Genomic DNA, 10,778 nt, shown 5'->3' with positions numbered 1-10,778 from the left:
TTGTTTGGCAACAAAGTATTTGGCAATATTGTTAAAAGACTCAACCGAGTTCCTGAGCTCAGTGCGCACTAGTGCCAATGCTACTCACTCTTTATTATATGTTTATTTGGTGATTTATTTATGAAAAATGTTAACAAGAGTCATCATCATCATCGACAGCCATCTTTTATCCACTGCTGGACATAGGTTTCCCCAATTCTCGCCACCACCCTCGTATACATAAATTTAATTAATATTTAAAGGAATGTTTGGTAAGTTAAGTAAATAATATATTGAAAGACATAAAATTGACATACATGTTTCAGTTATACGCTGGCTCTACTAATCTATAAAATATCAAGGTTATAAAAGGACTACAAGACACTACTGCCTCTATACTAATGGTACTCATGGATCATTATATTAGAATTCGTACGTTTTGTTATTAGAATTTATATTATACTACCACTATTCATAATATTAGTACCACTTTCCTTAATAACAATATTATAGGCAAACCCACCTTGGGTAATTAAATAGTGAATATATCTATATGACTTAATTAAAAAACAATGAATAACATTTCGACATATTACAAGGAAGTACCTACATTCATTTAATAAAATAAACATTTCCTTAAGAGGGATTAGAACGCACGACCACTGCAAGGCAGTCACGCATTCAGCGAGTCGTAACGGAAGTTGTAAATAAAACGTAAATTCTCTCTAAAATCTAATTTTCCAATAGACAATTGAGGCTCTAAACAAAATTAACATAAGCCATCCGTCTGGCGGTACCTACCTTGAGATCGCAGCGGCAACTTCTCCAAAGTGTACAGAGTACAGTTACGTTATTGTTCTACGGCTCCATTGTTTCGTAGGTAGTAGGTACGCCATTATCTAATGTTACTTGTATTGTACACGTTCTAGTCCCGTACAGAATATTAAGTATTGTCTATCAACTAAACTTTAGTTTACTATAGGAATTTAGACGCTGGAAAAAGTTGAATGTGGACCGTAAAACAAGAAACGTCGGTTTAAATATAGAAATGATTTTATAACTTTATTTTAACGAAAACGTATATTTAGTTTTGCACGAAAATGTATGTATCTATTATCTTTGTCTTAACTATTCCAGATATTTGACAAAATGTAAAGAATAACTTCTAACTATTACAAATGATAGAAAAACAAATAAGAAATTAATTTCAAAATAAACATTATATAAAAATCTGTCAAATAGGTACTGAAAACTGATTTAGGTATTTCCAATTAATTCTAGATAAGAGAGCGACGTGAATGCTATCTAATTAGCTGCACGCTTTGTTTGGGGCCGCCAAAGATTTGCCGAATTAGACATACCAATAAAGGTATGCCAGTATGCAGTCAGTCGGTTGGGAATCAACTGTTAGTGACGTTATGATTATAGGATCTAGTGGAATTGAGGTTAATATTTGACTTGTTAATTATATAGTTATATGTACAATATAAAGTCATTATTGTAAAATTATAGGAGAGTAGAGACGCAATTTCCTTTCCGCTAACATTGGCATATATAACTTGTTTTTACTTAAATGCAATTATCTTATGTTTGCATAAAATCAGCAATACTATATATATAATTTTACCGACTTATAAGCAAACCACAATCAAAACAAGACCTGGAGGTCTTGGTCTTAAATCCTCAACGTATACGCACCAGCTTAGGTTATACCACTACGTACTATATCCAGTGCACACAATATATGTATAGTATAACACATACACACAACACAGTTCTGTCATAGCCGTGTCGCTCCCAATTCCCGGGCCAATCTCGCCCGGAGTCAACATATAATCCCAGCGGTGAAAAGTTTGCGAGTTTCGCGAACAATTTGCACTTCGGCGGGTATCGGCCGACGTTAATAACTTATGTAAAGTTAAATGAGTCCGAACTCCAATTAAAAATCTAGCCTCGGGCCACTGTCACCCTGCTTGTGTTGCTAATGCTAAAAGACTAACTTTTTCAGAGTGCTATAACCCAATTAAAATTATTTTTACATATTTCTAACAAAAGTTACATTGGAAGACAGTCTAGCTGAGAATATTTAAATGGTTTAACAGTTATATAAAAATAAGTGTTTTAAAAACACTGTTTTCATAGTAAACAAGTGAGACTAATATTAAGATTCTGAAACTTACACGTCGTCGAGATCAAACTCCTCTTCAAAATACTCCTCGACTTCAAACTTAACTCTAGGTATAGACAAATCCATTTTGTACACAATCACACACAAACAAACACAACTATAATACACTAACTACACACTACGTCACTGTACACAACATAATATACTAAAGTTATTTTACCTCATAATTTAACATTAGAAACAAATTTTAAATATGTCACTCTGTAGTTTTGGTTGTTAGTTTCGAAGCGTCGCACGCGCATATTCGAGGGTTGGGGGTAGAATGACGCCATTACAACTCCAGGGGTGGTTAAGAGGCGGAGCGGCGGGAGGGGAGGGGGCGCCAGGTAGCTTGGGGTCGCGTAAATCCCGAATTCTCCGTATTGTTTAGTTTAGTAATAATAAAAAGAAATGCGTACGCGCATTCGTACCGGTGGGAAGGTATGCTATTTGTTTGCAATGTCTGAATGGAATGTACGGCCACTTGTTCTGTATTGAAAACGCATTCTCAATTAGCGGTTTTTTTCTCTGTACAATAATTATAAAAATGTTTACTTATAAGGAACAAAAGACACTTCATTATTATTTAATTAAACTTGAGATGTTGGTGCAGGGAGTGAGCCGTAAATCACTGTAAGCGAAATATAAATTAAGCGCATCAAAATAAATTACACGGCGCTACTCCTTAATGCTTTATTTGGAAAAGTATTATATTTTTAAACTTTTTAATGCTTTTTGTCACTTTGAGTGGCAATTATTATATTTTTCTACTTTCAATATGATTAACTTATAAATATAAATACTTCAGCCACACTACGTGTTTATAAAACCAAAATTTTACTAGGCCCGTTTTTATAAACCGCTCTCAACTCTTGAGATTGATCTTGAAAGTGATCTTGCTTGCTATGAATAATAGATAGTATTTTAACTGAAAAATATTTTTCTAACACAAAATTAACATCATACAATACATATACTTCGGCGTATATCTAATAAAAAGTAAAGGTTGTTTTGCACAAACTTTAATTTGTTTTTTCGTCGCCATATAAAGGGGTCTTATCTCCCCGCCTGCATAGGGTAGATGGCTGCTTATCTAAGCAATAACGAATTTTGCTTACAATATGACTGTTTATGAACTTACTTTGCAACAAAATTCTGTATTCTATAACCAATATTGAAATAATAATTCATTTTTACTAATTTTCAATTATTTTTGTAGAAGTAACAATAAATACACATCATATATAACATTATACAACTAGCTGCCCGTTTGTAGTGCCCTAGTATTCGGAATACTTGGATGTGCCCCACTTAGACTATTTAATATATGTTACCATTATTTGTCATGGAAAACTAGTTCAAGTGTATAATTCCCTCAAATTAGCGACGCGTTTCATCACGAGATTTTAATTAACACTGGGTTATGGGAGCGTCTCCCATACAAATATAACATAAAAGTTTTTCTTTTCATGAAGAAAGAATTGTCTATTTTTTTAATAGTTTTTATAAGTTTTAAAAGTAATGGTTATTACATATAGACAGATAGCGTTAAATGGTGTTTAATATAAATTAATAAGTCTCAAGTATTATTCAATAATACAAATTCAATAATTATCCATATCTAAAATAAAATATAATAAAAATGATAATATTCAAGGATAGGCAATATACTTATATTTTTTTAATGTTCCACTGCATAAACTATTTACATAAAAATATTTTTTTAAATATTGCAACATAAAACAGTGAGTGGTCTGCCATATATGGGCAGGATTGACGCAATCGAGTGGTTAATTTGAATAAAAACTGGATTTTTATATTCTTTAAGCCCAAATAAGACATTGGTATCGAGTTCTTATTATATGTATATTGATTATTAATGGTATTTAAAAAAAATTGAATAAGTGGAATAAAATATGCATACACCACTAAAAGTTATTTACGATAATGTCCTCATAAAAATTATAGCTAATGAAGGTCTGTTAACATCTTCAGATATATGACGTGGCAGATGTGTTTAGGACCGTTTGTGTCTGCAGATGTACAAGATTTACTATACTAATTAATGCTATAAAATATTATATATAGTACATATTACTTAACTATAGAAAAAAGTAATAAAATATTAACAAATGAACAGAAGAATGGAAAAATATACTTAAAACATTTATATAAAAAAAATAATACACGTTATACACAATACATATAATATAAAATTGCATTAATCTAAAGTAATTAACTAAGTATCTATTTAAAATAAAAAAAATACTAATTACATTATTATGTTAAGTATTACTTAAATAAAAAACAACTTTAAAGTAACAACGAATGGATTAAGATGTCTTTGTATTCTTAATTACCGCTGCTTCTTTTCTTGAATAAATTTTGAATAAAGTCTTTAGCTTAAATGATAAAGCTATTAACAAAACTATAAATAAGTGTTCTTTTTCAAATGTACTTCTAGAAAAGATCATTTGTTTCTTAAAAAGATTAATAAATATTACTAAAAATATTGGAATTCCTTAGATTTTAATACGATTTAAGCAATAAAATAGTATAATACCGTCAAAGAAACCTTTTAAAAATGTGACTCGGGCTTAAATTAATCTTATATTTTGACAATAGTATTTTTTTTAATAGATTATTAGCTACTGTTTTGTTTAGCTAATTAAATTATGTTTGCTTATAATTATAACCAACATATTAATAAGAGTTATTTACATGCGTACCATGAATAAATAATATATTAATATACTTTTAAAGTAAAAATAAAATATGAAACTTCTCTGCAAATCGTAATTGAGATATAGCATGAAAGTTCCAAATATGATATATGAAAGTATTAAAACAGTGAACATAGTCGTAAATTTATTGGGAGCAAACTACACGCTATAACTTTTACGTTTATGTCAAAGATAAAACACTTATTCCTATTAACAATAGAAAATTACAAACTTACATATTAAATTACATTAAACTTCATATATTCTATGCTAAAGATGGCTTTATCGTCTATTATAGATGCACTACGTTTTAATATATCCACATTAATTACTTTAAGGATTAAATAAAGGTCAACAGCGGAAAGCGAAGTGTCATAAAACTTAATTCTCTCTGCCTTCCCCATTATTTTTTATTAACAATTATAGTTAGATAAATGCGAACCTTCACAGTATACCGACGTGTCGCGAGCGCTGGGCCGGCGGGCGTGAGCTGGCGTGGGCGCGGGCGGCGACCGCTCCGCATCGCACGCGCGACAAGGCACGGGCGCGCAGCAGCCCGCCCCGGATGACCTGCACGTGTCCTGGAACCAACAATAACCAATATCATATAACAAATCGCTGCTTTACAAGGTGGAGAAAATAGCCCTGTGATATATAACGGGTCGTGAAAATAAAATAACAATAAAAATAGAGGTGCGATATGTCAATATTGAAAAAAATGAAACTTTAAGCACAATTATCTTCAATTAATAAATATCATATCAGTAATCTATTTTATTGAAACCACACCAAAGGTATGAAAGAAAAATATTTTCAATATTTATACAAGAATTTATTTCAATTGAATATAAACGAAACGGTAATAATTTATTAAATAAATAATATTCGTACATTTAACATATTAAATGTAAATTAAATATTTCGAAGAATTCACAGGCTTCATATGGAGAAACAACCTCAAACCAACATTGTTTGTATTTAATGATATTTACGTAAGCGTTTACGTAAAGCGGGCGGGTAAATAAAACTTACGTAATTAATCGATCACATATTATACTTTTATCAAAAGGTTATTGGTAAATGTTTTATTTGAGATAAGATATAACAAAGTATATTTGACCCAAATGAAAATAACGTTTTATAAATCCCACCTAATCCAATTAAGTGGGAATCTCATACATTTTGGTCCACTAATTAGTTTTTAGTATTAAAGAGTTAAACCTGCCAAAGTTTCAACGCTCATAATGAAATTTCGTATTTAAATTTAAACGTAGCAGGATTCAAAGTTCACACTCGAAATTCAAATCCGTCTACGTTTATTTTTATTATACAAAACTTGAACATGTTAACATAATTCAAAGTGTAGGTACGCGAGTGACACTTTAAAATATTACTAAAGTTATAAAACAGTTTTCATATCCACTCAAATATGTACTGAAAAATATTTAGATGTTTTCAGCGTTTATGAATTTGTCACGTTACAATGTTCTCGCGTAGTCGTTCTGATATGAATAAATAACATATTTCATGAGTGTGACGTAAGCGCTGGCGGGCTAGCGGCGAGGCGCAGGAGCGACGAATAAATAAAACAAACGTAAATCACAAACTAGATAACCTACGTATCTCTTCCAATTTATACAATAGCCACTTTACGTTAGGATTAAGTTTTGTTTGTTCAGAACGACATTATTTATTTTACTATAGTATCCATCAAAAACATACATGTGAAATGAGAGCCCAGTTAAATGCTAAGTAATGCGCTATTCTCGATTTTAAAAACAAAAGAATAGGTGATATATATGGGTGTTGGTTGAGTTTTGTGTTCACTCAGGATACAATTCTGGCTCTCACTTCATATTAATGTTTTTGAGGGATATCATTACATTTTGCAAAGAAATAAGAAAAGGGCTAATAACTTAAAATACGTAAAGAAAAAATACATTGCGCGTTTCCAGCTTTCTAGCTTTGCTGGACACGCTAGCGCTTGTCTTGGAATAGGGATAAAAAAATGTAAGAGTGAAATTAATGCACAGTTACATTTTCGTATATTCCTGTTACGTAAGCAAACGAACCTAATGGTGACTGTAGATTATTATATAGATAATTTATTTGTTTGAATACAATTAGGAACAAAACTGTTATAATAACATTCAAGAAACTTGAAGAATAATTATACTAATTAGATAAAGTTATTTTAAAACGTATGATTATTAAGAAAAACAAGTTATAAAAGGTTATTAATTAATCGTCACTAGTACTACTTAGTTATTCATCAGGCTTAATTGTAGATGTAGTCAATAAATCGGTCATCAAGACTTGCTTACCGCTTTGAGTACCGATCAATTCATCTTGTTTATAATGAATCAATATTTCAAATAACCTCCTCATTTAGGAGAATGATCAATTAAAATAATAAATATTTAAAAACGTACGAAAAGGACAGAAGATATTGTACGTGAAAACGTTTGTAATAACTGATAGCTCTATCAGCACTCTGTGGTAGATTCTAAGTAATTTGTGGTAATTTCGAATGGTGTTATTGCCTGCCTTGCTGATAAAATAATACAAAATATAAAGAAAATATAGTTAGAACACATATACGAGTAAGTCGCCCCATCGTCGCTCAGCAATATACGAATCAAAATATCTCAAGCTTCATTCTCCGTTCAATCTGTAAGGTAGCAAAGAGTGAATGAAAAAAGAGAGTGTAATAACAAAGTGTATTATTGTTTTTTTCGAGTTATTACAATACGAAAACGTATCATACATTTCCTAAATGCCTTTAAGTAAAAACAGTTACTTTTTCAGCATTTACCTAACATTGTATTCGATTCTGTTAAAATAAAAACATAGTTTTATAATAGAACACGTATTCGTAGATGAGTAGAGAGGATTAACGGTCCAATGGCATCGGTTCGAAGCCCGGCGAGCGCGACAAGTTAATGTTGCAATGCAATAAAAGAGGTCAAAGTACTTTGTTGCCAGCTCTACACGTAAGATACCTATTACGCCTGACATATAGTTCGTAGGAGTTTTCTAACTCAAATTACAGTAGTTTCTACTGACGTTCTTCAAAAATGTTTACAGAGTTATTTTACATTGTATATTACTAGATTTAGAAGTAAATTATATTTTTAGCGAAAGAAGCACAAAAGAAGTCTGCTTAATATTAATAGACTATTTAGTTCTTTCAGCGCGGAGTGAGTTTCACGACTGCAATGATAGCATCCTGAAAGTTTTAGTTTAACTCGAGATGCAGGCATTAAGTTAAAAACGGCTTTAGATAAAAACTATCTAGTTAGAGTTTCACTCAACTCAAGTTGGGGAAAACGTGATGACGCAGTTTTAAAATATGAACGAAAAAATCAACAAAATTAGATGTAACATTAGATATTTTCGGCATTTTGGATGTTTTAATTTCCTTAAAAAGTTCGCTTGGGTATGTTAATATAGAAGAAAATATTAAAGGCATAATTTGATATTATAAATTTCATTATAACATGATTTCTAGTAGTAGCTAACGGTCTGACCGGAGTTCACCGTGTCGTAGCGATAATGTCATTAATCAAGTATGGAGAAACGACGTGGGCGTTGTAAACTACTTATGTATAGCCATCGGGCATCCTGTTTAAATATGTTGAAAAAAAATCAATCTCTTGTATATTAAATATATCCGCTGAAAAAAATATTTACATAATTACAACAAGTAAATAAAAAACAATATCAGCTACACGATGTATCCCGCACGCAGAATGGCAAGCAGAGGAAAACTAGTGTTAACACACTACGTTCCCTACCAATTCCACCGAATATTACGAGTCATTGCGTGTTGAATGGCGGAACTCAGCGCCGGGCTTTGGCCTTGATGCTAGAGCGAAGAAATGAAAATATACCAACATAATTCTAAAAAATAATAAAAGAATATATTCTATTAAAAAAGTGAAAAATAAAGAAACCAAGCGGATTACAAGGCACCGTACAAAAAAAGCAACAATATATGAATATTATGCAACTTGAAAGGTTTACGACCTGACTATGATAATAATTAGCATAAATGATTATAGATGGTGCGCGCGTGATAAGGTGAAAAACTAATTGGAATTGACGCGTAATCATTGTATGAAACAAGTGATACCGACCGACCGACTGCTGCCTTGTGCCAGTTTTCGCGGCTGAGCCTTGGTTTTTAATACAATCATGATGAAACTATCTACCGATTCAATAACATTGTTTCTTGTTGTTTTTTTGTGTGTTATATATTTGTTGTGTGATTTAAGGTGGTCGGCGTTGAGTTTCACCACTGTATACAGTGTGATTGGGCGGAGAGCGTAGAGTAGAATGTCGTGGGCAAGAGGTTCCTCTAGCGTACCCTGCTTTATGTGAGATAAATAAAATGAGATAACAATGATCTAGAAGAGTTATACAGAGAGTTATCTAGAATAATTTAGAACTTGTGATAATTAATAACCATTCAATATTATCTAAAATTCATTGATTAAGAACTACAACATGACAATTTTAATATTATTATTATCATTTTTAATATTATGAATTTTATAAAAAATAATTTGTGGGCAGAGTCAGATTTAACAATTAACTATTTTGGGTATAAATCACTTGTCCATGGCTTAAAACCAATAATCCACATCATTTTAAATGTTTATTTGACAAGAAAATAAACTTTTAAAGATGAAAGTAGCGAAGGCTAGGTGAAAGAAACGGAGAACATCGATCGACTGCATTATATATTGTCTTGGAAGCACACCACCTGTCTGGACGATAACGGACGTAATAATTTATAAGTTATATAGGTTGCGATTACAAATTGAAAACGACAGTAGTGATTGGAAAATTACTTTTGAATTATTTCTTGTATGAAAATCTTATTATTTCTAAAATATTGCAAAATTTTATATTAAAAAGTTAACAGATTAAATATAAGTACTTAGATATATTGCACTTTTAGTTTATTCACGTTAATTAATTTACATTTTATAACTATATTCATAGATGATTAAAGCTTGATTGCTCATATTTATTTCAAAGTCTCTCTCTCGTATCTGAGCATTATTTTAATTCATATACATCGTGATAAAGAAAACAAAATAAAGATAAAGATATTTTTTACCTATGTACGTCTTCGTTAATTAACTTAATTACTTTTTATTTATCGTTTATTAGGTGCTTAATGTATGTTTATTATAAGATTATTTTAAATAATATCAGAATTATTAAATCAAAATTGTTCAAGCATTTCGTTCATTTACATAAACAACAAATAAATACTACGCTAAACATAATATATGTATGTAAATCATAATATCTAATCGCTGATAAATAATTATTATTCTTGTATATAGTAACAAAAAAAGTTACATGGAATGATAAAAAAGTGGCGTCTCTATTTAATTCACTTTACGACAGGTCTGTACAAACTTTAAACATGGCACTTTAGAATTGGCCGTTCCGATATTCAAAGGTAAAGTTAATAAGAGTCAAATATCCAAAGCGATTCTAGTTTGAAATAGACCAAATTCTATACACCGAAACATAAGAGCTCTCTCTACAAAAGTTGAGGTAGTCGTTATACAGTTTCACATACAAAATATATCTGAATGTGTGACGTACTAATGATAGTATGTAAACAAGTATGTCCTGAATAACGTACGTACAATGTGCTTATATAAAAAACACTGTAAAATGACATTATTTCAGTTTTGCTGTTGCGTCGGAGGAATCTGCCAGCAGCGATAGTCATTGCGGACAGCTAGTATTGACGCATTTTTCTAATATGAAAATTGGGACGTTCGTCCATATGTATACCTACAAGTAAGCAAGTAAGTCCTACAGTAGTTGTGAGTTTGAGTCATACTTGAAAAAAAAATATTATATAGATATTTCTCAGGTCT

General features: G+C 31.0%; 1 long non-coding RNA gene across 1 annotated transcript in view; it reads right to left on the bottom strand.

Moving 5' to 3' along the window:
• Nucleotides 1-5,313: 5,313 nt before the first annotated feature.
• The window catches only part of LOC146533166 (uncharacterized), a 55,269-nt gene continuing 49,804 nt past the window's right edge, over nucleotides 5,314-10,778 (bottom strand). Inside the window, exon 5 of the long non-coding RNA XR_014878651.1 lies at nucleotides 5,314-5,450. This is a non-coding gene — a long non-coding RNA (uncharacterized LOC146533166). The remainder of the gene's footprint in view (nucleotides 5,451-10,778) is intronic.

Source organism: Heliconius melpomene, chromosome 13 (assembly GCF_056956725.1).
Source record: "Heliconius melpomene rosina isolate 202511_hmr_F chromosome 13, ASM5695672v1, whole genome shotgun sequence".
Classification (NCBI taxonomy): Eukaryota; Metazoa; Arthropoda; class Insecta; order Lepidoptera; family Nymphalidae; genus Heliconius; species Heliconius melpomene.
This window is presented reverse-complemented; position numbering and strand designations above follow the sequence as displayed.